This window comes from Hippoglossus hippoglossus, chromosome 9, assembly GCF_009819705.1.
Source record: "Hippoglossus hippoglossus isolate fHipHip1 chromosome 9, fHipHip1.pri, whole genome shotgun sequence".
In the NCBI taxonomy this organism is placed as follows: domain Eukaryota; kingdom Metazoa; phylum Chordata; class Actinopteri; order Pleuronectiformes; family Pleuronectidae; genus Hippoglossus; species Hippoglossus hippoglossus.
In genome coordinates, this window is record NC_047159.1 from 13,680,954 (window position 1) to 13,705,142 (window position 24,189).

General features: G+C 41.3%; 1 long non-coding RNA gene across 5 annotated transcripts in view; it reads left to right on the forward strand.

Annotated features, from left to right (window-relative positions):
- The window catches only part of LOC117768417, an 81,039-nt gene extending 61,819 nt beyond the window's left edge, over window positions 1–19,220 (forward strand). The window contains exons 3-6 of one of the 5 annotated variants that reach the window (XR_004615065.1): window positions 8,507–8,595; window positions 9,856–9,951; window positions 18,671–18,698; window positions 18,840–19,220. This is a non-coding gene — a long non-coding RNA (uncharacterized LOC117768417). Of the gene's footprint in view, window positions 1–8,506; window positions 8,596–9,855; window positions 9,952–10,160; window positions 10,612–11,082; window positions 11,597–18,670; window positions 18,699–18,839 lie in introns of those variants that run through there. The other 4 variants (XR_004615062.1, XR_004615066.1, XR_004615064.1 and 1 more) reach the window with 4 other exon arrangements.
- The last annotated feature ends 4,969 nt before the right edge of the window (window positions 19,221–24,189 follow it).

Below are 24,189 nucleotides of genomic sequence, written 5' to 3' on the forward strand. Positions count from 1 at the left end.
TGGATGCAGATAGAGGTTTTTACTATGAATATACTGCACAAAATAGATCGAGAAACATCCCATCATTTATTCACCTCAGCATGACTCACACTTTACATTTAACACTGTTAGAGATGTTTGTTGCTTCTCCTCCGTGCCAATCTTTGTGCACATTCCCATGTAAAATGCTTACGCTACCATCTAATTCTTAAAAAAAACATTTGCTTCTTTACATTTCGTGAAGTGTCAGAAAGGTTCAGCATTCGCATCCGAAACTATCCAGTTTAATAAAACAACAACAATGAGGAAAACAGTCATAGGTTAAACAGAACTGTTTTGTATTAGTTCCAGTGGAAAACGTCCAATGAGATTGTGTTTGCAGGGAAGCAGAAAGAGTTTGCTGCACGTCTTCTGGCATCGTTGAAGCAGAAAAGCAAGGCTGTTGTTGTTTTTTGGCTCTTGACCCTCCTAACTAAGGAATCCATGTTGACTGCTATATTAATAAATACAGATTTAGTCTTAATATGCACTTGCTAAGACAATATGTATTATCAATCTTCCTACATCTATTTTGTGAAGAATAAGCTGTTGTTCAGGTTGTTCAACAAGTTATCTGTGTGTTTTGGGTTCAAGTTAGGTTTACGTCAAACCCAAACACCGGAACAGTCTCCGGGTCATTATACAAGTACAGTAATTGTACCCTGAGCCATTTCTTTTGACTACCGGAGCCCAAAAACTCCACTGACACATCCAGTTGTATAAGCATGAAACACTTCTTACCCCAAGAATTTACTGGATGAACAAAACACAAGCTGGTGGAAAATGCTCTGCTGCAATAGGAAAGGCTGCAACATTTCTTTTTTAATCCTGCCCACCGCCTGATGCACAACTGGCCCACATGACAGCAGCGTACAGCCTCAAGCAATTTCATTTCCATGTTGTACTTGTTTGGTCACAGTTTATAAACAGAAAACCCTTTTCAGTCATAGTTCCTGGGTTAGAATGGATGTAAGAGGATTTCGTTTTTCAGACCTATGTTTTAATTGGTGTATAATCACCTGAAACAAAAAATTGTTATAGTGTTGTTCACTTAGAATGAGCCCTTTATACATTCATTTGGAGAGAGTTCTGTTCAATGGAGTCTGGTATGTTGCACCACCATGCTTCTACATGAGCCTGAAACCAGCATGGTGCCCGTAAAGCCTTTCGCATTTTTGCCATGAAAGCCATTGTAGATTCTCTTACATGCTTGGAAGGGGAGGGGGGTTGACATGATGGCTCCCCAGAAGTTAAGCCAAACTATCTTTATCGCCACCTAGTGGCTGGCTGCAGGATAGGCCACAAATCCCGCCTCCTCCATGTTAGGTAGGTAGTTCTTGTCACGATGATGTTTGTTAACTTTCAAATTTTTCTGTAAAGTTTGGTTTTTAATGAGTTATTTGATGCTATAAAAACAATGTGAAATGAAAAACATTTGATAACCAGGCTTTGTTATGACTGTTTTGTTGCAAGCAATCAGACCCATTTGTAGCTGCTTGGCCATTAGCGAGCCATTAGCAACAATTTAGTTAAGTAGGTAACAGTGATCTATATACAGAGGACTAATTCGGTAAGCAGCCGTCAACTGGACATGTGGGGGCTTTGGGCTAATTGTTGTAACTGTTGTATGGCTGTGGGGTTGTACTTTACCAAAATGACCAGTTGACCAGGTGGGCGAAATGATTGTCAGACTGGCGGTCGCTGCTTTCACTCTTCATAACACTTTTCTGGAAAAGGATTTCTGAATCTTTTTGTCTGAGCAGATTATGTCTGTGTTTGATGATGAGTGTGACATGTCACCTTATCAAGGCTAAATGGCTAAAGATTCACTGAGGTAACATTGGTCTGATGTGGATAATCATTACATTAATGACGCACACTCGCATGGAGGGTAATTTAAAAGCAATTATGGGATCAGTAACCTTTTTAATCCAATCATCACCTAGAGTAGGCACTGTGTGTCATGCTGTATCACCTGAACCTGTGGCAAATGGAAACATTAATAAAATGTTAATCAATCACGGAGAGGGGGACTAATCTGGCAGGTAGGTCAGATAGAGTTAACATATTGATAGAGGAGCAGAGCTGCAGGTATGAAGGAGATCCTGCTGAAATATTACATTACACACATCTGCCCAGGCAGATTTTACTTTGAGTTTATTTCAATATACCTTACACACCAAAAAGTGGCATACACATAAAGAGTAGCACAGATACACAATCACACATTCGCATGCATGCACAGTCAAACATAGGCCGCCGGTTTTGTCATAAGATGCTGTTTTCCAGCTGTTTAAACCACGGCTCAAATTAGCTGCTCAGCCATTGGAAGGAAAGTCAGACAGGATACCAGTAATTACTGTCTGATTGGTGGAGTGGCTGCAATTAGCAAGTTTGAGTCTCGAAAGATTTGCATACATATAAAAAGATGCGTGATGGAAGGTGAGGTTACTGTAAATGATGCTATATATACTTCAGTGGTCCGCCCAAGCAGCTACGGTACATGAAAGATGTTGTAGTTGAAAAACTGTTATCTATCATATCTGAAAGCAAAAAATGATATAAATATGAAAAAAACAAATCTACGAGGCAGGGCAGTGAGAGTCCAAGGGTCGTATGCTACAATCAAGTTACACGTCACAACCAAATCAGAGCCAAACATGAAGCACATATTCGAAAGCGTGTGGAGGAATCTATTTGCTCCCTGTACATGTATCTGTGCGCTCCCACCCCAGCAGCACCGAGGAGAGTCTCAGCAGTGGTCCTCCCTTATCATAGCACATTTAACAGGGGGCTAATCCAATCAGGTGGGATAACAGGGTTGCTCTCTCTGAGTCGAGGAGGATCAGGCGAGTGCTCCTCTGCTTCCCATTAGTGTGTGTCCCTCCAGCCGGGCCTATCCTAATCCCATTTCCCCATCTAAAGCCTTAACCCAAACAAGCACACAGGACAATAATCTCCGGTCACACTCCTGTCGGCTGCCCCGGGCCTCCTGATGCTGCTAATGGACGGCGAGCCTGGGAGATGCCAAGAAACTGCAAGGGGGGACTAGATGCGGTTCCTTCAGCCAAGGAACCACAACAACCACAGCCTTTTCTTTGTTTACCGCTGCTCTATAGTTTTGCTCCTTTCGTCTTTAGTAGTATTGGTTGTCTATAGCAGATTTGCGCTTCCACTGAACCACCAAACCACTTCAACCACAGGGAAAACCGGCTCTTTGCGGAGATCATTTTTCAATTGACCGTGTCAATAGCATTGTTTCATAACGACTGTTGTTCAAAACTAATTTGATCGTATTCACATAATAAGCCTTAAAACTACATTAGGAAGTTTAAAGTTTTGTGGCATCGTCAGGAAAGTCATTCAGGTTTTTTTCAGACAAAGGAAAAGAGACAGAGAGAGAGAGAGACAGAGAGAGACGGAGAGAAAATGAGAGAGAGAGTTTTTGGCTCTGTATCCCCGTCTCTCTGTCCCTGTTGACGGCACATGTGCCCCAGATGCAGGGTCCTGATCCAAACCCATGCTCATCCAGACGCCACCCCGAGTGTCTCAGATCACATACACGCTCTCCAAGGACCTTGGAAAAAACAACCTCATCCACATTTCTCATTTCTTTTGGTTTCCATAAGAAAAATGTAACCCCAGCTTCCTAATGAATTCCAACTGAAATATGGTTGGTGCAACAGCATCCACCTCAAACAAGGCTCAGTTTATGTTCCATATGGAAGATATTAGTTTCCCCTTATGCCATTGTACAAATTTCATCATTGCATGTTATTTTTCGAGAATAAGATGGGAAGATTCCTCAGAATTAGAAAATAAATAACGTGTCACCTTTATTTTTTTATATATTTGCTGCCCACTTTTCAAAGACCTCAAAGAAAGACTATTTGCCTTCGCCATTGATCTTTAGCTGTTTTCTTTATCCACCCCCACTTCAGTATCTGCAGTTGACTGGATAAGTGAATAGTGAAGGTGCTCTCTGTGTTGTGCTCTTTGTCTGTGTCTACACAGCTGGCAGCTGTGCTAAATCACAGCTATTAGACTAAATCAATTATGAGGCAGATTTTTCTCCCTGTTGACAGAGCTTCCACCTGAATCCAAGGGATGTTCAAAATATGTCGTTGAAGGAGGAATTATGTTTTTTTAACAAGTTGAACTTTATGGACACTAAGTAGACCAATCAGATTTTTTTCCCAGTCGTCATTATGTGACCTTAATGTGTGCTCAGGGGAACTTTTGAGGCAGCACAATTTAATACAACATAATGGTAAGCACGCAAGTAAGCTTAGATATGTCCTAACTTAAGTGGAAACTTCACAAGTATCCCAGGGCTTCACAAATCCACCCCATTAACATACAGGCACAAGATGGAAATGAGGGATGCACACTGGAAGTAAATAGCAGGACGAACTAGTGTGATCTGGTGAGTTTAGTTTAGTCAGAGGCTAAACTCAACACAAACACTCAAGCACATGCTTACAGAAACAGTTGGTATTTCCAAATAAACACAAATAGACTAGCAGTGAAGAGATAAAGATCCACTTCATTCATATCAAAATAGGTAATTGTTTTAGTGGAGACCATTAGTCATGTATCTGATAAAAGAGGGTCTTTGCCAATGGATATGATTGGTTATAAAGCTGAGAATGTTTGACTCATTAACAGCCTCTTGTTTACTTGAGCTGTCTACTTTCATACTCAAGTGAAAGCTCACAACTGGCTTGTGTGAGCTCATGTACTGGTAAGGTTGAGCTATTGGTACCATTTGCATCTGAAGATTCTTGTAGCGCTAGCAACCATTGATTCTGTCGCAATATCCAAACTGTTGCTCACTGAGCTTTAATTAAAAATAGGAATGTAGTTCTAGCACAAATAGAGATTCTTTTTAAAACGCACCAATTTATTCACCAACAACTGCTTCAATTATCAAACAGTTAGAACTCTGTCCATCCACATGCAAACCTGTTTAAAGACTGTGTACAGCTTACACCTTGCTCCATCAATCAAGTGGTTAAGCTTATGGATGGTTTCGGGCCATTGAGTCTGACAGGTGGTTTTGTAAAAAGCTGTATAGCAACGCTGCATTGAAACTTGGCTTTGACTGACCAGTAAACCTCTGGAGGCCTGGGACATGCTTGCACTCATGAACACCCTGAACTACAGAGAGAGAGCTGGTAAACAGAGAGACACAGATGGTAAAAACTTTATGGTTTTTGTGATGGTCCACTGATGTGAGTCTAGTATGACACTGGGTTATAAACAGCTTTGAGATAAATGCTAACATCAGCATGCAAAGTATTGCAGCTACAGTACTTGTCTCATCCCTTGTACAAAGAAATACGAAACCTTTTTTAAACTAAAATCTCTATCCATCACCTGGCAAGTTTACCCCAGTACAAAGCAGTTTCTGGTAGTTTGCAATAATTCACTGCTGGAAATGAAGTGCCAGAAGTTACTAAATGGATCTAATTTTTGAATATGATTAATTGTGTCAAAACAAACTGTCTGAGTAGATTGAAACTTCCAAGTGCCAATCTGCAGTTCCTCTTCCCCAGGCCAATAGAACACACACAATTAACTAAATGTGCAGAACAGGCTTTCCATGTGTGATTTTTCTCACAGAGGCTTTGTTGTTATGAACTAGCATACTTACGAATAGAGAGAAGAAACAGAACCTTTTCTCTTCCTCCACCCCTGATGTTACAACAAGTGATACGCGTGTGTGTTAACTAGTGGGTTGTGTTTGTCATAGATACTCTTATTTGATTGCATGTAAAGTAACTTATGGAAACTCATCAGTTTCTGGCAAAAAAAACCTTTGTTGTTACCTATTTGCCTCGGGTAACGGACATTATTATACAGGCAGCTTGGCATAGCAGGTAGTTTGACTTGGCTTGTTACCTCAGGGAAAACTTCACTCATAGCTGTGGGTGAGTTATTATTGACTTTCCAATGATGCTAATACAAGTTTCACATCCAGTTTTTCTGAAGCCAGTGAACTAGAGCATCTGTTCTTATGCTGACAATTTGTCTTGGCTGAACATCAGATGGACAGGAAGCCGTGCGATTGTTGTCAAATATCACTCCAATAGAAATACCCATCAAACGCAGTGGCAATGCTAGAGTATTACTGGTCTAACATCTTTGCTCTTCCGTGTTGGTTGATTGGAGACACATTTTCACAATATTTCTTCTTTCTTCTTCTTATAAACATGATCAGTTGTCGAATTTTCAATTATTCTTTTTGTCGAAATGTTTCAGAAGTAAATGGTTTGTATTTATATAGCGCTTTTCTAGTCTTGATGACCACTCAAAGCAGTACAGTTTTTTCACACACACATTCATACAGTGCATCTATTGGACTTTGCGTATTGTGAGATACTGAGTACCAATCCGATAACAACTTGAATATATTAACAGCTGTATGGTCCTAACCCTGTAGGAATGTGGTGATTGCTATCATTGGTGTAGGACCTGGTTTAGGTTAAACCCTTTAAAAAGCAAATACATATAGAGAATGATTGTCATAAAATTAATTTTTATTATGCAGTGTATGCTTGTACAGTATATCCATGCTAAATAATATGTCTTTTTACTGTATATCTTACAAGCTGTGTAAGCCCATTACATCATGAGGCTAATAGATGTACCTAAGCAATCAGCTGGTATTTCCTTATCACTTTTGCCTACTCCAGATGATGGTTTTAAAGTAAAACTGAAAGCTTGAAACAACTTTTTATCATTCCTGTGTCCCCTGGAGTAACTTTTTAATGTTTTGAGAATAACTTGATCTTCTGTATGAACGTGCTGCTGCGTTACAAAGACATTTTAGTTTTACCTCTGCCAAGGAGGTTATGTTTTCACACCTGTCCATTTGTTGTTTGGTTTGTTTATTTGTCAGCAGGATTACGAACAAATTACTTAACAGATTTCCATGAACCTCGGTAAAAGGATGGGACATGGGCCAATAAAGAACCCATTCAATGTTGATGCAGATCCAAATGAAGGCGTAGATCTAGTTTTTTTAAAATCACTTTCTTTACAAGGCTAGGTAGGGTAATTTAAAAATATCTATGCTACTGAAAAACTTGTGAAAAACTTAGTATAACTACCAACACTTTTTATCCTGAGCTTTATTAATGGTTATTTTCAGTAAGTGCGATTAGATATCAAACATCTATTATTTATAATCTGTATATGAAATACGTTTTGGCATTTCGTGGTTGGAAAGTCTCATCATCTCCAACTGTTGAGGAACTGGTTTTTGCCAACAGACCAGTGTGGGGCCTGTGGATCAATTTCCTGATGCTCCCCTTTAAAAATATACACAGAGGTCTCTAAGGAGGCGGCACTGTATGCATGAGGGCAGAGAGAGAAAACGATGGGGGGTGGATGGTGGATGAGAAGTTTGGCCCTAGAAGTCTCCACCTGGTGGGGTGGTTGAGGGCCATCAAGGAGCCCCCTCAGTACACAAAGCCCGCCTTGTGTGAGATAAGCGGCGGGCACTGGGAGGGCCCTACGGCACTATTTTCACAATCAGAGCCAGTTTGTTTTCTTAAGGCCTCAGAGCCGGAGCCTGTCAGGAGAACAGCATGCTGGCAGGGCTGGAGGTTGTGTTGGGTAGCACCGGAGAAAGGGGGTCTCCTCCAGGGTGGGCCAGGGGTTTCGGGGGCTCTTCGACATTTGCCTCTTATTTGACTATATGTGTTTACTTAAGTGATCCCTTACGAGACAGATTTCCAAGTACATATTTTTAGGTTAAACATTTACCTGATGGTTCAGTGTATAAACCCTTACCCTGGGCTGTAATAACAAAACAAAAAAAACGCAACTTTTTGTGTTAATGCTGGTATTATAACAAAATAATATGTGGAAATATTTATACTCAATATATCTGTGTAATGACTAAGCATGAAATACTAATCTCTGTAGCAATAACTTCAGCGCTACTGCTGCATTAACTGTATGGAGTTTTGCATCAAAAGTGTATTTTTGAGCACGTAGGTTAATGCTTCACTATCCTCCTCCGAACTCCACTGCTACTATTTCTGCATCCCTTTTTTTCTTTCGGCAATAAAATTGTGGTGTATTATTATGACTGTTTATATTGAAAAGCCACAGTGTAAAAGACTCAGAGTTATAAGAATGTTTTCTTGGTAAAGACTATCCAGAAAATGATACTAAAATTTAATTAGAAACAGTTGCCTTACTGTTGTGAAGATGAGATGCCGAGAGCAAATATCGTTAGTCGACTAGTTTTATCCAGATTTAGGAGGAAGAGAGATTTATCACAGAAAATGTGGCTACAGTTAAGAAGCTGCATTATGAAGCCATTCCTGTAAATATTTTGAGTGCTTATCTGATGTTAGGTTAATTTCTCATTAGGTCGTAGTCGTGTATAATGAGTGCTCCGAGCCTTGTGTTGGGATTATTTAAAAGTAGCTTCTCTGCAGGCAGGTTTCACGATTTTCTCCCCGTTCCACAGTGTGTCTTGGCCCAATGGAGGCGGCTGGCTGCCAGGACTCCTCTCAGCTCGCTCCCTGAAGACCCCTGGCTCCACAGAAACAGGAAATGGTAATAGTATTGCACTGCTTTCCCTCCCCCTATCTGTATCCCCAATTCTCTCCCTCTCTCTGTCTGAATTAACAAAAAAGGAGAAAAAACAGACATGTAATAACATGTATGTGTGGAAAAATGGACCCAGACCATAAAACACAGCAAAGGTACATATTGAGTTTTTACACTTACTTCAGTCCATGTATGAAAAAGCATTTGGTACATGCTATATAATAATTCATCAGTTACAGACTGTATAGTTTAAGAAAAGCTTGTATTTACCCAGTAGTTTTCATCACCAGAATTGGAATAATCAGATTTGATTGTTTTTGCCTTTAGACAGTGCAGTCGATTGGAAAGTTGTTTGAGAGTCACTGGTTTTGTCACTGCTAACTTATCACATTGTATTAAGTTTGTTCTCAGTGCCAGTTAATCAGTTATGAGTGATTTCTATCATGATTATACTCGACAAATAAAAGTTACTATGTGAAACCCTCCAGTCTTCTGCCGCCTAAACAGAGGGTCAGTGGTGTCTGTTTTGACTACAGGCTGTGTAGTCTCTCCACAGGTGGATGCCCCCCCCCCCACCCAACAGCCCCCACCCCTCAGCCTCCAAGTGTTTATGAGTCACTTCACCCCTGGCCAAGCATGTGGTGAAGCCACCCAGCTCCAGTCATATCAATGGGAACTGCTAACTAGCCCCCTAGGACACTGCCAGGTTTTTATAGTAAATCGTGGAGCAAAACCACAATTGACTAAAAAGAGATAGGCTCGCTCTGACTTCATAGCATTTTGTGGTCGACATTTCCCTTTGAGTTCTTTTTCCTTCAGAGTTCTTTCCCTTCTCTTTCCCCCCCTTTCATCTTAATTTAAAATGCAGCTGGATCCACCATTCCTCCTAATAGTTTTCTTTGTTTCAGCCCTTTAAAAACTGTGGTCTATCATTTCTGCCCTCCGTTGGAAGATTTATTTTTCACCCGAGCCTTAATGTGTTCAAGAAGTCCCAAAGTTAGCTGCTGTAATGGTGCAGTCACAAAAAATAGTTTGTCCTACAGCACCATTCTGTAGGTGGTTGTCCACACCTATGTAACTAAATATGATCACCATGCTCCTTTTTTCTTTTCGAGGGGTTGCAGTGAAGGCACAAGATGACCCCCGTGGAGCACAGATGTGGAAAACTCAAGCCAAAAGCACCAGTGCTCTATGCCAAAATACAACCATAAAAATCTGCCTGCAATAAGTAACCATGAAACCAAAATGCCTCTTTTCCTATAACAGAACTGTGGGATCTGTCCATCAAGCGTGAACCTGAGTTACACAGGGGAACTCGAGGGGAGTGCTGAGGCCTGATTGGGTGGAAAACCATCTGGGAGGGTGAGTTTATACTGGACAAAGAAATCTACACACCAAAGTCATAAAACATAGTTTATACTTACACATACGGTACATACTTACAGGAACCTTTGGTTTTGTGAGGTGTACAGGTGCTATCTGTAAATACAGACACAGATACAGCGCATAACTGTAACCATTCCTCATTCCACAGTCTGATATCCAATTTTTGGCATTCCAAACCACGTAAGAGCAGGGCAAAGTGTTGCTGCCAAGGGTTTCTTAGCCCAGTGCCCAACTCCAGCTCTCAGCCTGGGCAGAGGAGGGCAAAGTACTGGGCGTCTGTTCTCGTTCCCAGGATTGGATTCACTGTGCTGCACTTTACCCCCGCGGCTTCTTTCAAAATGCCTGTTAGCTGCTTGGCAGAACTGCCAGAGTCTTCATTTTCACCTTATGTCTTTTCAACACAGTGATGGATCAGAGAAAATTCCTGCTTGCAATTGTGTGCATATGTTGATATACACAGTAATGCAATGTATCATTGTCTCTTTTTCATAGGACTGTTTATGCTGTGTTTAATTATTCTGATGTCTGCGATGGAAATCAAAGGCGCAATATGGAAAGTGATATTGAATGTAACTCCTAATACAGATTGATTGTAAAGTGTGGTACCACAAAGTGGATTGCTAAGATGATGGCCTTTCAAAAATCATTTTCAAAACCAACAAAAAAATTCCTTCCTAGAGCACCATTGAATAATAGTGTCATAAACACATTTTATATCAGGAAAAATAGTACTTTATGAACACATCAATTTTTAATGATATATACAGCCAACATAAAACACATTTTTTCCAATTTATTAATTATCTTGATATGAATGAATGACATTTTTTCACCAGAGTCCCAGAACTTCACTCAAGGAAGTTTGACTGGAACATTTTGTCTTTGTGTAATAATATGCTAATTCTCTCAGAGCTTCGAGGTTGGCATAGTGAGGCCTTCATTGAGAATACACATACACACACACACACACGGTGTTGCTGTGCAGCAGTTTACTCATGTAATGTGACCTGGAGGGGCGCCAAGGAGCCCAGGGAAGGTCCGTGGCCTGAGGCCTGCCGACACCTCTCCCCAGCCCTGTTGAAATGTTTATTTATAACTCTCTTCCAGCTCCACCTCCCCCTGTCGTCTGCCAGCCGCCATGCCAATCCAAACACACAAGGCCTCTCCAGACTGATCCAGAGCATGATTTCAGAAAGAAGAGAACCCTTTCCCCTCTTTTTTCCCCCTTCTTGTGCCCAAAACTCTCCCACCCTCTCCTCCCTCCCTCTCCCTCGGCCTCATCGTGTCTTCCAAAGAGTAACGCTTAGGGAGAGGAGAACTGAGTAAAGACAGAAGGGAGAGGGAAGGAAAGGGAGGGAAAGGATGGATGGATAGAAGAAAAGAGGGAGGGGGCTGAGGTTTACTCTATCCAGCATGGGCTGCTAAATTGGTTTCAGAGCAGCAGTTGGACTCCAGGGATGCACGGCACACACTGCCGACTAGCTGTGTTTGCTTTTGTGGGGTGTAGGAAATCTGATCTCCGTCCATGTAGCCAACCCACATCCCACCCATCAGTACCACCAAGAATGAAGGGAGCTACGAGGAGAGTTGCTAAAACAGGTATCATTGATACTTTAGGAATAAGAATAACAAACATTAACTCCGAGTGTGGAAAAGTGCATATTTCACTACAATGTTGAATGGTTACATCATACCGCATGAGCCGTCTTTGTTACAGGCAGGAAGTCACATGTCTGTGGAAGGTAGGATGACATGTTGAGTCCCCGCTGAGCCCAAGGCTGAAGGCTCTCTAAATAGGTTTAATTGGGCCAGGCCTTACAATGCCATGCAGACATTGCCAGACAGACAGAGGGCTACGGGGAAAAGCAGAACACCCGAGAGACCTCAGGCACCGCGTCCTCGTATCTGACTTGGTGCTGCTGTGTGGCTCATTTGGTGTACTCACAGTTTAAGGACACACTGCTTACACATTGCTATGTCCAAGGGAGCTGTGCCAAATTACCAATACCAGTTGTTTATCTAAAAAACATGCTCATACAGCAGAGCTATGATTGGTTTGTTGCCCAAGGCATAACTCCAGCTCTCAAAAGTGGGAATTGTTTACCTCCTTGTGCCTGCGTGTGTTTGTGTGCTTGTTTATACGTCTCTGTTTATGCGTAAGCGCATTTGTCTGCATGCCTCAGTATAGGCGTCTTTGTAACAGCCCTCTCCAGCTCTGCCACCAAGGTCTCTTACATCCCCTGCAGCGAATGGTAAAATGTAGATCAGCCATAGCAAAACTGAAATGTATACCATATTATTTCCACTCGATAAATGAAGCTAGTGTCTGATAAATAATATATGATGCGTCAAATATTCAATCAGTAAGAAGGAAAATAGAAGGAACTGAAGACAGGCATACATATATATTTATACAGTACATATTTATAGACAGCAGCACAATTAATGCAGCCATCCTTAAGACAGAGAAGGGACTCAACGTGGTGATGTAGTGTTAAGGCCACAGTACTGCTTTAATGCATAAGCCACTTTCATTTTAATTTGTGTGTGTGTGTGTGTGTGTGTGTGTGTGTGTTGCTTTGGTGTTCTTGCTTTCACACATTCGTACACACACACACACACACACACACACACCGACACCCACTTGCAAAAAAAAATAGACCCGTGTTCAGGGCAGATGCTCATTTCTCTCTCAGACAGTTTGCTTGCCTTGCATCTGAATGGACTTGTCTTAGTCGCATGTGTATATGATGACAAATCCAACGTTTAATTTACTCTGCCTTTTTGCAGCGTGCACCAACTTCTGTGATTTAATAAATGATCATGCTTTAAAAGCAGCCAAGTGTTGACTGAACCGCTGCACACGCTGACAACACTTCCCGATATACAGCAAATGGTTGCGTGAGAGTTTGTGTGTTTGCAAGCGTCCAAAGTGTGAGTGTGCGTACACTCGGTGAGTGTCTGATTGTGGGATCCTGTGTTGTGTGTTCATACTTGTTTGTGTGTTTGTCATGAGTAGGTCCTGGGGGAATGCGGTCTCCACAGTAACCGTCTCTCTTGGTGGTCCGTCATTAATAGTCTGTCTGGTGTTGATGATTTAGCCTCGGTTAAAAAAAAAGCATGCAGTCAAATATATCAAGTGAAATCCCATAAAATCATTTAACAACTTGGCATAATAAACACCTCGACAAGTAAATAAATAATCAGTAAATCACCGGGTCAGTTTTAGCTCCTTTTTTTTCAGGCTGTTTTGTGTGCATGTGTGCGGACGTTCACGTGTTTGCTGTTTGTTTTTCCTCTTTGTCTCGTCTCTCCCCCACCTCTCTTGAGTGAGGAGAAATTGAGAAACCAATCTAAAATCCATCAGGACTTCCCTTCTCACAATCCCCTCTCCTTCAACCCCACCCAACCGAACCCCACCTACCCCAGCACCCAATGCACGCCCACCCACCCCCTACCCCACTCCGTTTTTTTGTGTTGCAAGCGTCTGGAAATTGGAATAGATGTTCGTTTAGCGGGCAGCTGGTCTGGGGCCGATATGAATTGCGTTTCCCCACGCCAGGAAAGGTCAAGCCCCCTCGCCTTCACGGAGTGCATCGGCCTATTGAGTGGCGCTTTACTCCATTTACCAACAGCCAATGGCAAGGCGGCAGACGGGACAGAGGGAAGCACAGCACTCTGTGTGGAAGGGAGAAAAGAATGGCAGCACGTCAGATATAAATTCATTGTTTCTCATCACCCAGCTGGGGCAGGAATGGGTGGGAGTGATTGCTGGGATGGGGGAAGTGAGGTAGGAATATTACTGTCTAAGTAGGCTGTGCCGCTCCCGGCTCCTCATTCAGCCTCGCTGCCTAGAATTTTGAAATGTTTAGAGCTCGCATTATCTTTGAAACACCCAAATGAAAATCAAATGACACAGCCTCCATAAGAATTTGCTCAATAGAGTGAGCGCTCAAAAGAAAATAAAAGAGGCTGGTTCCTCTCTTGTCAAACCTCCAGAAGTAAATCTTTATATTTAAAGAGAAGAGGAATATATGCCACGGCACAGTTGATGCCTTTGTTAGAAGAAAGATTCTATTCTGAAAGCTAAAAATAGAGGCAGTTAATAGGTTGGTGATGTGCGGAACACAGACACCTCAACAGTACATATACAAGTACGCCTCAGGGCTCCTATCTCTCTCCTCCGTTCCCTCTCTGACTCACACACACACAGGGAAAAGAGGTGCTGTCCCTTTAATTTGCCTGCCTGCGTATCTGGAGGAGTTAAGGCAAAGCAATTAAAACAAAGGCATATTTAACATGGGGTTAATGATTGGCTGACCCTGCAGTCAGCACAGTGACAATATCTTAATTATTGAGAAACCTAAAGTCATTACGCCAACGAATGGCCTGAGGAGCGTCTCTATTGATCGGGATCCAGTCCCATTACAGGCCCAGCCTGGACCAATGAAGCCCCCATTATATACAGTCCCTTTCACTCTCTCTCTTTCACTCTGCTGGTCTCTGTCTTTCTTTCTCTCCTCCTCCCTCTCTCCTTCCCTGTGTCTCACTGCGAGCTATTGAATGTGTTGAACGGTAAGACAAGAGCCAGACGAGGCTTGTGGGCTTTATTGCTTTCTAAAAAATTCATAACCGGGGCTGACATTTTTGCTGAGAAATGATTATTTTCCTCCCTCCCTCCATCTACTTTCCTTTGTGATCTTTCTCATTTTTTTGGGTTTAAGTGGCAGAAGTGTTAAAAATCACGCACCAACAGGATTGATCAGTTTTCTGACCTATATGAGGTTAGACATATTTACTGTAATCCTCTGGCTTGTGTATTTTAACACTTAGTGTATTTATTTTATTACCCCTGCCATTTAAAACAAGTGTTTTATTGCAGCAGCGCTGTTGTCAGGTGTGCAAACTATTGACTTCATTTAGATTAATATTATTATAATTTTTTTAATGTTTCTGTGCTTTGGTCCTCTTCACACAGTGACAGTGGTAAACTCAGGTGGAACCATCACATTGACATTACATATGCAACTTGTTAACATTTACTTTTCTTAACAAAGGAAATAATACATATGTAATTAATCTCCATATGTAATATGGTTACATAAATATATCTCTATAAATATGGAAATACAGCTAAACATAGAAACAGCGAATTTATTTCATCACATCAACTCTTGTTTCTTCATTGCCTTTTTAAAAGATTAAATCTCATCGCAAACAGCAAGAAAAAAAGACTTTTAAGATGGTCATATTTAAACTGATTAACTCGTACTGTGGTAAATCATGATGCTGAGCTGTATGTGCACTTATATTTCATCTGTTATCTGCTCATAACGAGAGGCCGAACAGATCTTAAATTGAAAAAAAAACTTAGAACAGTGCATTACTATTCTCAAACATTTCAAGTCACCAATGCTTAATGTTTTATGACAGGACTTATAATGCATCAATGAGCATTATGAGTTCTGGCCAATAGCACAATATGAGTGTCTTTATTGTGAGCTGTTGCACGGTAGTCATAGTTACCGTAAAGATTTGTTATCTGACGTTACCTTTTAGTGCCACTGATTTCCATGGTTCACCTGAACTCTTCCTCTGTGATTGATTGTGGTTAAATTGAACATCACTGTAATGACGGTGATTATTTCATAGTTATAACGGAGAAATTACCAATGGGGCTGCATCGCTATGCACCATTACATTAAATTGGTAGTATTAATTAAAAGGCTAGACTGCACAAAATGCTTAGTTATATTTTACAAAAAAAAACATGTTTATTTCTTCTGCTTGAATTAATGTTTTTTATGTTTGATAAAGATTTTTAAGTTATGTCGATTGACAGGGAAAAAAATAGTTCTTAAAACATATTTCACTTGTCAAAATTAACAAAAACAAACAAGCATTCACCCTATCCCTTAATATACAAAATACAGGCATGTATACTATACACTACATATGCATAGAAGCTCATGTTCACAAACATTTGCTTGCTGATTGATTGTGCTCTGCACCCATCTATCCAATAACCCTTTCAATTGACTGCTGTGGGGCACAGCCCAGTTCGATCTCTAATGGGAGGCCAGTGAGTAGGACTCGGTGTCGGGATGTGTGTTTTATGATAAATATAGAAGCCAGACAACTTCTCCACCATCACAACGCTTCCTCCTCTCGTGGCCCCAGAGTGGAGCAGCATAGGGAGAGCTGAGATGTAATTACCCAATCAGTGTGTGCCATCCTTATTAAAACACTACTAACAGTGCTCCATTATTGAAATACCCCCCACTGGACTCTTCTTAATTCATTAAATAAATTAGCACCAGCGCCTTTAATAATTCATAGAGTGATGTCTACGTTTTTTTTTCTCCCCCTCGGAGGGTAACTGTGACAAAAACCATGGAAGCGAAAACCAGGACCGTATGATAATACAGAGCAGAGCGGCCGGTTCTGAGGACAGGATGACTCTCACCAGTAAGAAAAAATAAAAACAGGTCTGTTGATGGTTGGAAACCACATATTCTCTGAGATTGTCACTACATTTTAAAATAATTCATGTGTATTGTTGTTGTTATGTTTTATTTCTCTTGAGTTAAGATTTAATTACTACACCGGTCAGATGAAGTCAGGGTGAATCTTCTAGCTCATCGGAAGCGATGCACATCCTCCAAAAGCACATCTTTATTTTTTCCCACTTGTCTTCCTGCTTGTTTCCTGTGTCCTTCTCATTTGTGTTGCATTAATGTGCTAATGAGAATATCCTTGAGCAAGGCAGAGAAGCTAAAAGACAAATAAAGCGAGGAGTCAGAAGAGGGCTCTTGCTGTGTCTCTACATATCTTTAATTGACACATCTGCATCCCTGATGAAATATTTACCGCCTTTGACGATGGTGCGGCGGCGCGTGGCGATCAGCGCTGTGTTGCCTATGGTGATGTCGACATGTGATTGTGTTATTGATGTTATTAGCATAGGCCCGCTCCTGGAGAATATCTAGATTCACGCCGCTTTTTGGTTATTAGTTGTCACTCTTACTGCAATGTGATTGTCCGAGAGTTTTCCTTTTTTTTGGTGCCCTGTTCTTTTGACAGTAGACGTTTGACGGTGCCATGTGACTTAGGCCCATCTCTACTGATGTCATCACAGTAACACAGCATTCACCTTCCACCACTATCCACTATCAATTCCCATTGTTTTTTCTATTCTTTTCACCATGTCTTTTGTTAACTGTACGTCAGTTACATTTAACCGTGGAGTGAGTAATCAGTGGTGTGATTTTGTGTTTTATAGTTAGACTCTCGGCCGTCTCAGAGAATTGTGGTGGATGAAAGTAAAAGATATATGCTGTGTCTGTTCAGCCATGCAGTTAGGACAAAGGAGAGATTCACAGTGGCACGTGGCGTCTGTATTTCTGATGCAAAAGTGTATAGAAAAGGGTTTGTGTGGATGTTTGTATCAAGGAGTGTGTGTGTGTATGGTTGTGAGTATGCATGCATGAGGGTTTCATACACCGATCATGTGCACGTGTGGCTGCTGCGTGTTTGTGTGTGTGCACTGTGCTTTTTATGTGTGCTTGTGCACCGTGCCTGTCGGGACGTGGCGGCCCTCTCAGCCATGTCAGGGACAGCTTCGTTGAGGGTGGCAGCCGGGGAAAATGATGATGATGAAATTAAAATTCTGCGCCCGGCAGAAGGGGCTGCCGCGATTTCACTGGCGGCTGTGCGCATCGATCTGTTCCAGCATTTGACTTTCAACCATGACAAAACTGTGGGCAAATTAATTGTTCTCCAGGATATTAGGCATCAGAGTCCATTAATCCTCTCTGGAGCGCCACGCCGCATGAATACTAATTGTCTTTCCAGGCAGCCGTCTCATCCCTCGCTCTCGTCTCTCTTTCTCCTTTTTTTCCCCCTTATCCTTCTTCTGTTCGGACTCTTCCTTGGCTCTTTTCAAATATTCTCTCCTCTGTTGTTTCTTTCCTTTCTCTCTCTCTCATTGCTTATTTCTGTCCCAAATGTTTTTTCACCCTGTCTCTTTTTATTCCAGCCTCCCCCCTAAAAAACAGACAACAAAGCCGGTGTTGTTTTATCTGTGAGCCTTTTCACAGCTAAGTGATAAAACTGATAAGAATTTATTTCCTGTGAACAATCAAGTGATCTGCAGCACGAACATTATATTCATATTATTGATTGAATTTTTGGCTTAACAATCGGAAAGAAAGTGGGACCTAAAAAAGGTGATGATTAGGAAACATGCAGAAATAGTCTGTCAAGCCACCGGAATGGGTTTTTGAATTATACACTGTCTTTCTATATATTTCATCTATATTACTTTGCCCAGATAAGATTGTGCTAATGGTGTAATATTAGTCTCTATAAGGATCAGCGTGGTATTTGAGAGAGGGAGAAAAAAATAGCCCCGAACACCAATTATGTAAGATATTAACACATTAATCGGTGCGAGATCTAATTGGATGGCAGCCCCGTGCACCATGACAACAATCACCTAGACCCTGTTTATCTCGTAATTGATAGTCTGGAGCTTAAGCAGCAGAGGCATCAAAAATTCATACAGCACAGTGAGGACTGGCCCTTCCTTTCAGACCACACATTGATTGGTTTTTATTTTCCTGCCTCTAACCAGGGTAATTTTTAGAGTTTTGGGACGAGCTTCTGATATTGATGTTTTGCTGTGTTTTGATAGATGGCCGGTGGGCAGTGGCAGTAATAGTGTAAGTTATCTGACATTCAGGCAGGCGGGGTCACGGGTCCAGACACAATATATTAACAGCCCTTGCTTATTGACAAACCATCGCAGGTATCGGCTACGTCCCATTATAAATATGTATGCTTCTTCCTTTTTTTTCTTTTAGGCACAAATAATCGGTTTCCAGTGTGTTGTTGAAATACCAGCCCAAGGGAAAGGTCTGACATCATCATAAACTAATCTGAAAAGCATTATGATAACAAATGTATGGCCTGGTTTGATGAAACCTGCATTAACTCTGACAACAAAGACATGAATGACTTTAGAACAACCATTAAATATGTTGTGCCACTGCATTTTACATATTCTGTGCATCTAGCAACTGAGGGAGTTTTTCATATTATTGGATGGTGTGTGTATATGCTAAAATATAACATTTGAAGATGAAAAAAACAAACTTTTTCATAGTATTTCCTTGGCATTAGGGTCTGCTCGCATGGCCCTGTGAAAACATGAACCTCAGTGTCCCCTTAAAGATATAATATGTAACAATACTTCTTTTGTTATTGTTTTCATTGAGAGATCCCTAGTGACTGAAGTAACGTTAAAAGCTGTTAACCACTGTAACAACCGATCAAATGTCTTTTTTTATGGTGAGCATTAAGATCATTTTCCTTTTTTTTTTTACTTTGCAACTTAACTTTTGTGGTTCTCTTCAACCAATCGGTGTCTTTTTCGTACATGTGTCAGGCAGCCAGATGTGGATTAACTCCCCTGTGCACTACCTGTTAGCAACTTTGCATAGTCTAGTTAGCGAAGAATCAAGCTTTACAAGGAGTCACGCGCTTCCCTCTGGAGTTGGTGGAGAGCAAAAGTGAGGTGAGAGATGAGGGTAATTGGAGTTGTATTTATCAGACAGACTGAGTAGATGTATGAATAAGCCCCTCTTTGCGATGGCCATGTTACACATCAATTTGATGCCCATAAAATAATTTACTGCAGGTTTAAGTGGTGCCAGATAGTTGAAACACTTTATTCTGTGTGGGTGTTTGATTTAACATATACATATATTCTCTGTCTGCTTATGCCAGGACTTCACTGAAGCACAAGCCATATGCGTATATATTGTGTGAAATATCTAAGGGTCATTTTAAGTTATTTTACATTCTGGCAATCCAATATGCCATTACATTAGATGCAGATTTTTAGATGATTTTATAGACATCTCTAGTAAATTTGGCCATGTGATGCCTTGAAGAGCATTTAGAGCTTGGCTAGAGCTTAAAGGTTCAGTGTGTAAGATTTAGGTGAAAGGGATCTATTGACAAAAATGAATAAATTAATATAAACGAATCCTAGTGATGTTTTCACTAGTGTGTTTCATCTAAATTGTACAAATTGTTATTTTCCTTACCCTCGAATGGCCCCTTTATATTTAAATACTTTATATTTACATCGGGAGCAGGTCCCCTCTACGGAGGCTCCCATGTTTTTAACAGTAGCCCAAATTTGACAAACTAACACCTTTTGAGTTTTATGACAACTGAAGGTTTCCACAGGTTCTCTTTCATGTTTGGAAGGGGAGGGTGAGATGAGACGTAATCAGCTGCAACATGCAACTTCACCACTAGATGTCACTAAATTCTACACACTGAACCTTTAAACTAATATTAATGTGAGCTTAAAGAATGTTTTATTTGCATCACATGTGTTTACAGGGACAGCAAAATGACTGAGCGGTTTTGGAAGAAAGCTTCAATGTCTGTAGATGCACCTAACTTGGTGATCTAATGAGAAATTGCAATGGTTGTGTAATCAAACACAGACCATTATATTGGTGTGTTGGACCTCTATAAGACTGTTAATGACAGAGGGGGAGCATAAGGTGAGCTAGGAGTCAAAGGAACAGAGTGTAAGAATAAAAGAATGAGCAGGACACGGAGGGAAATAGAGCATGGAATAGAGTAAGGGTGAGGAGATAAGAGCAGGAGAGCGAGTCCCTGGTGGGCACTTCCTGGCTAAATCTCTCCTCTGCTCTCTGGCTGCCTCTCCTCTCTTAGTGCTAATTAATTGGGCTGGGGAATGAACGCTCTCATCTTAAATCTGCTCCCTAATTGAGCAGTCCTTTCTGCCAGCGTCAGACAGCTCAGCATGCGTCTTCCGCATGATTTGGAGCTAAACGCACTGTCACTTTATTACCCACCACATAACTTGTAAAGCGCTATTACACCAATCGGATACTTACGACAATTAGCATGTTGCCATTTGCAAGGCTCTTTGTCACAGGCCTACACCATCTCCACTGAAGGTGAGGATGAAGCCGTGTGCAGCATGCTGTGTTGGTAGGGTTACAATGTTTGCTCCGTTCCAGCGAAGTCTGTGTTAAACCTACGATAAATTCTGTGTTTTTCTGCGCACTGAGACTAACATTTGTGAAACAGACATTTTTAATAAATGTCTGGGGTTATGGATTTTTATTCCTATACATCTTCCTACTCGCCTCCTAAATGATGTGTTCTCAGGGCCTTTTATTCAAAGGAAAAGTTTAACATTTTGGGAAATATACCTAGTTTGCTTTCCTGCCAAGAGTTATTTGAGGAGACTGAAATGACTCTCATATCTGTCTGATAAATATGAAATTACAGAAATTATCACAAAGTTTCCGCCAACCAGCGCCCCAAAAGCCCAAATCCCTTGGAGCTAAGCAAGGAGAGAGGTGAGACATTTTCAATCCTTCTAATCTTACTCTCGCAATTAAGAGACCTTTTTTTAATCCTGTTCACCTTGAAACCTACTTCTCTTAGGCTTCATCCAAACTACTACATTTTTGTTTGAAAACGCATTAACTCTACCACGGATACACCTGGCGTCCACTCTACTCTGGAGTATAGGAGCCGCTAAAACCGATACGTTTTTAAATGCTGCTGACGCCGTTTTATTTTGAAAACTTTTGAAAAGGCTGAACGTTTGTAAATATTTGGAAACGACGACGTAGACACTCACAAGCGTTTGCTTATTGTGTCTTTTCAGTCACGATGTAGCCATTGCTGATTAGTCAGGCTCTTATCACATGACCCTCTCCAGGTGAAAACAACCAGCATTAGCGTCATCTACCTGTGCAGAACAACATTAATGATCAATTACAGGCGTTGGTGAACCTGTTGTCTTTGCTAACAGCTGTTGTGTAGTTAAATTCAGCTTTTTACATTGATTCAACTGCTTACATGTGTAGGAGATGAGCTGTTATTTGAGTAATTTCTGTTTGCCTTGGTACGCACATGCCTAGTGTATGTTAGTGGTCACGTGATATGTGTTTTCAGACAGGAATTAAAACTGATGAGGAGCCAGAACACTTGCGTGGAGATTTTTGTGTTCAGACACGGACAGGACTAATACATTTACTACAAGTCCATTGCTTCAACCATTTAATTGTGTCCGTGTCATAGTAAACACTGACATAGGAATTGTGAATGAAATACCTCAGTTGAAAGACAATGATGTTTTCTAGATTTTCTAAACACACTGTCGTCCGTATGATCATATTTAAAGATGGGAAGATGAACTTTAAATAAAATAACAAGTTAAGGTTCAAGGTTCATGTCCCAGCATGATACTCATCTGTGTCACATTAACAATGGTCCATATGCGTACACAATTTCACAATTGCTCTGAACTCCTCTGTTGCAGAGAAACAACAGTGAAATTATTACATGAAAATAAGATAAAATCAGTTGAATAGTTTTACAGTGACCAACAATACATAACTTATCTGGTGACTGGTGGTCTGGGGTGTTGAGATATATAAGTCTTCTCACTTTTTGCTATCGTAAATCACCACACACCGTATGCCTGTTTTTATAGGATTAACTGTGGAAACATAGATAAGGGGGAAAAGTTCTAAGGTGTTTGAAGCGACAGGTCATGGTCGTGTCAGTTTATACGTCTGAACCTTTCACTGAGAAATGTTTTTCACATGAGAAGCTTTCAGGGGGAGATCAAGCATAAAAGAAGTGTTGGGCATAAATGCCTAAAATTCAAATCTGGTTCTACTTATGAGAAGTTCCCGCCCTCTTCGTCTCTTGTTTCCATGGCGGTGAATGGTCACATGCACATACGCACATTAGAAATTGGGTTTAATAGTTTAGTGTGTGTGTGTGTGTGTACGTGTGTGTGTGTGTATTTGTGTGTGTGCATGCGCCGACTGATGGTTCATCACCGCAGTGCTTTGATTTTCAGTCTTGGAATGAGGGAGTGATGTCATTGTTCCTCTGGGGTTTTAGAGTTACTGGGATGAGGTCACAAGGGGTCAGCACAACCTTGGATTCATCGCTCCTCTCTGCCCCCTCCTCTCCACTACCACTTAAACACTACCTTTCTTCTCCAGACGTTTCTCATACAGAGGTCTCCCCTCACCCATCTCCACCTCACCTGGATTGGATTCAAAGGTTGTAGTGTTTAAACCCAGACTTAAACCTGAGCCCCCTTCTTTATTTAGGACTGACAGGTAAAAGGAGGGCTGCTTCAAGGCAAAAATCCAAATACGGTCCTGTGGATGTCTCCTCGCTTGGCTTTTAAGAATGCACTCATATGCTAAAGCAATCAAATTTGAACAATTTCCGCAAAACTGAACTGGAGGATACAATTTTGCTTTGCTGGGACTTTCTCACTTTTGGCCCCATGTTTTTCAGTGCTCATTATAACAGGTGTCGGTACGTATGTAACTGTTCAGGGAGGAAAGCAAAGCAATATTATATTTCATCCTGATGGTTTCACATTATGCAGAAAAACAATGTGAAGGAGTCAAAATCCTCCATAAATGGCATTGATGCAAACATCTGGTATAATTATGAACGTATGCATACACTTTACGGACCTACTGCATGCAGTGCAATGGAAGAAATCTTACCTTATCTCAGCACAAGCACACAAATGTATATTTAATGCATGAGCGCTTATAAATATAAATACAGATTTACTGGACTAATGGCAGAATCTTATCAAAACCTGTTTTCTTAACTGGTTCGTAGAATATAAATATGCATGGATGCTTGTGTGCTTGTCTGTGCATGTCTTTGCAGACACTTGTTTTGTGTTCGCGCTCTGTATTTTGTACCGCCATCAGAACAGGGGCGTAGATAAACATGACTTTTGGGACAAGGGGGAACAGCGGGTGAGTAACAGTGAGCTCATAGCAGTCATTATCCTTTGCTCCATCCTCGGACCTCCTACATTCCCCAGAAGCACCTGGTCCCCCCTCCAGCCCCTCCCTCTATTCTCTCCCATTTGCCCCAGCACAGGTCCTTGCAGCAGGGCAGGGCAGCCTCAGGGTTCGAGGGTCCCAGCTGTGTAAATGTTTTCAGTTGCTGTGTGACTGGAGCTAGGTCCTTCTTTTTGATCCGGCGCCAAGACAAGCCCGGCGTCGGTTGTTCTTGGCAGCTGCTGGGAACGAAAGAATGTCAGCATGACTTTAAAAATATGACGGTTTGTAATTTGGACCACAGATTGAAAACTGAGCC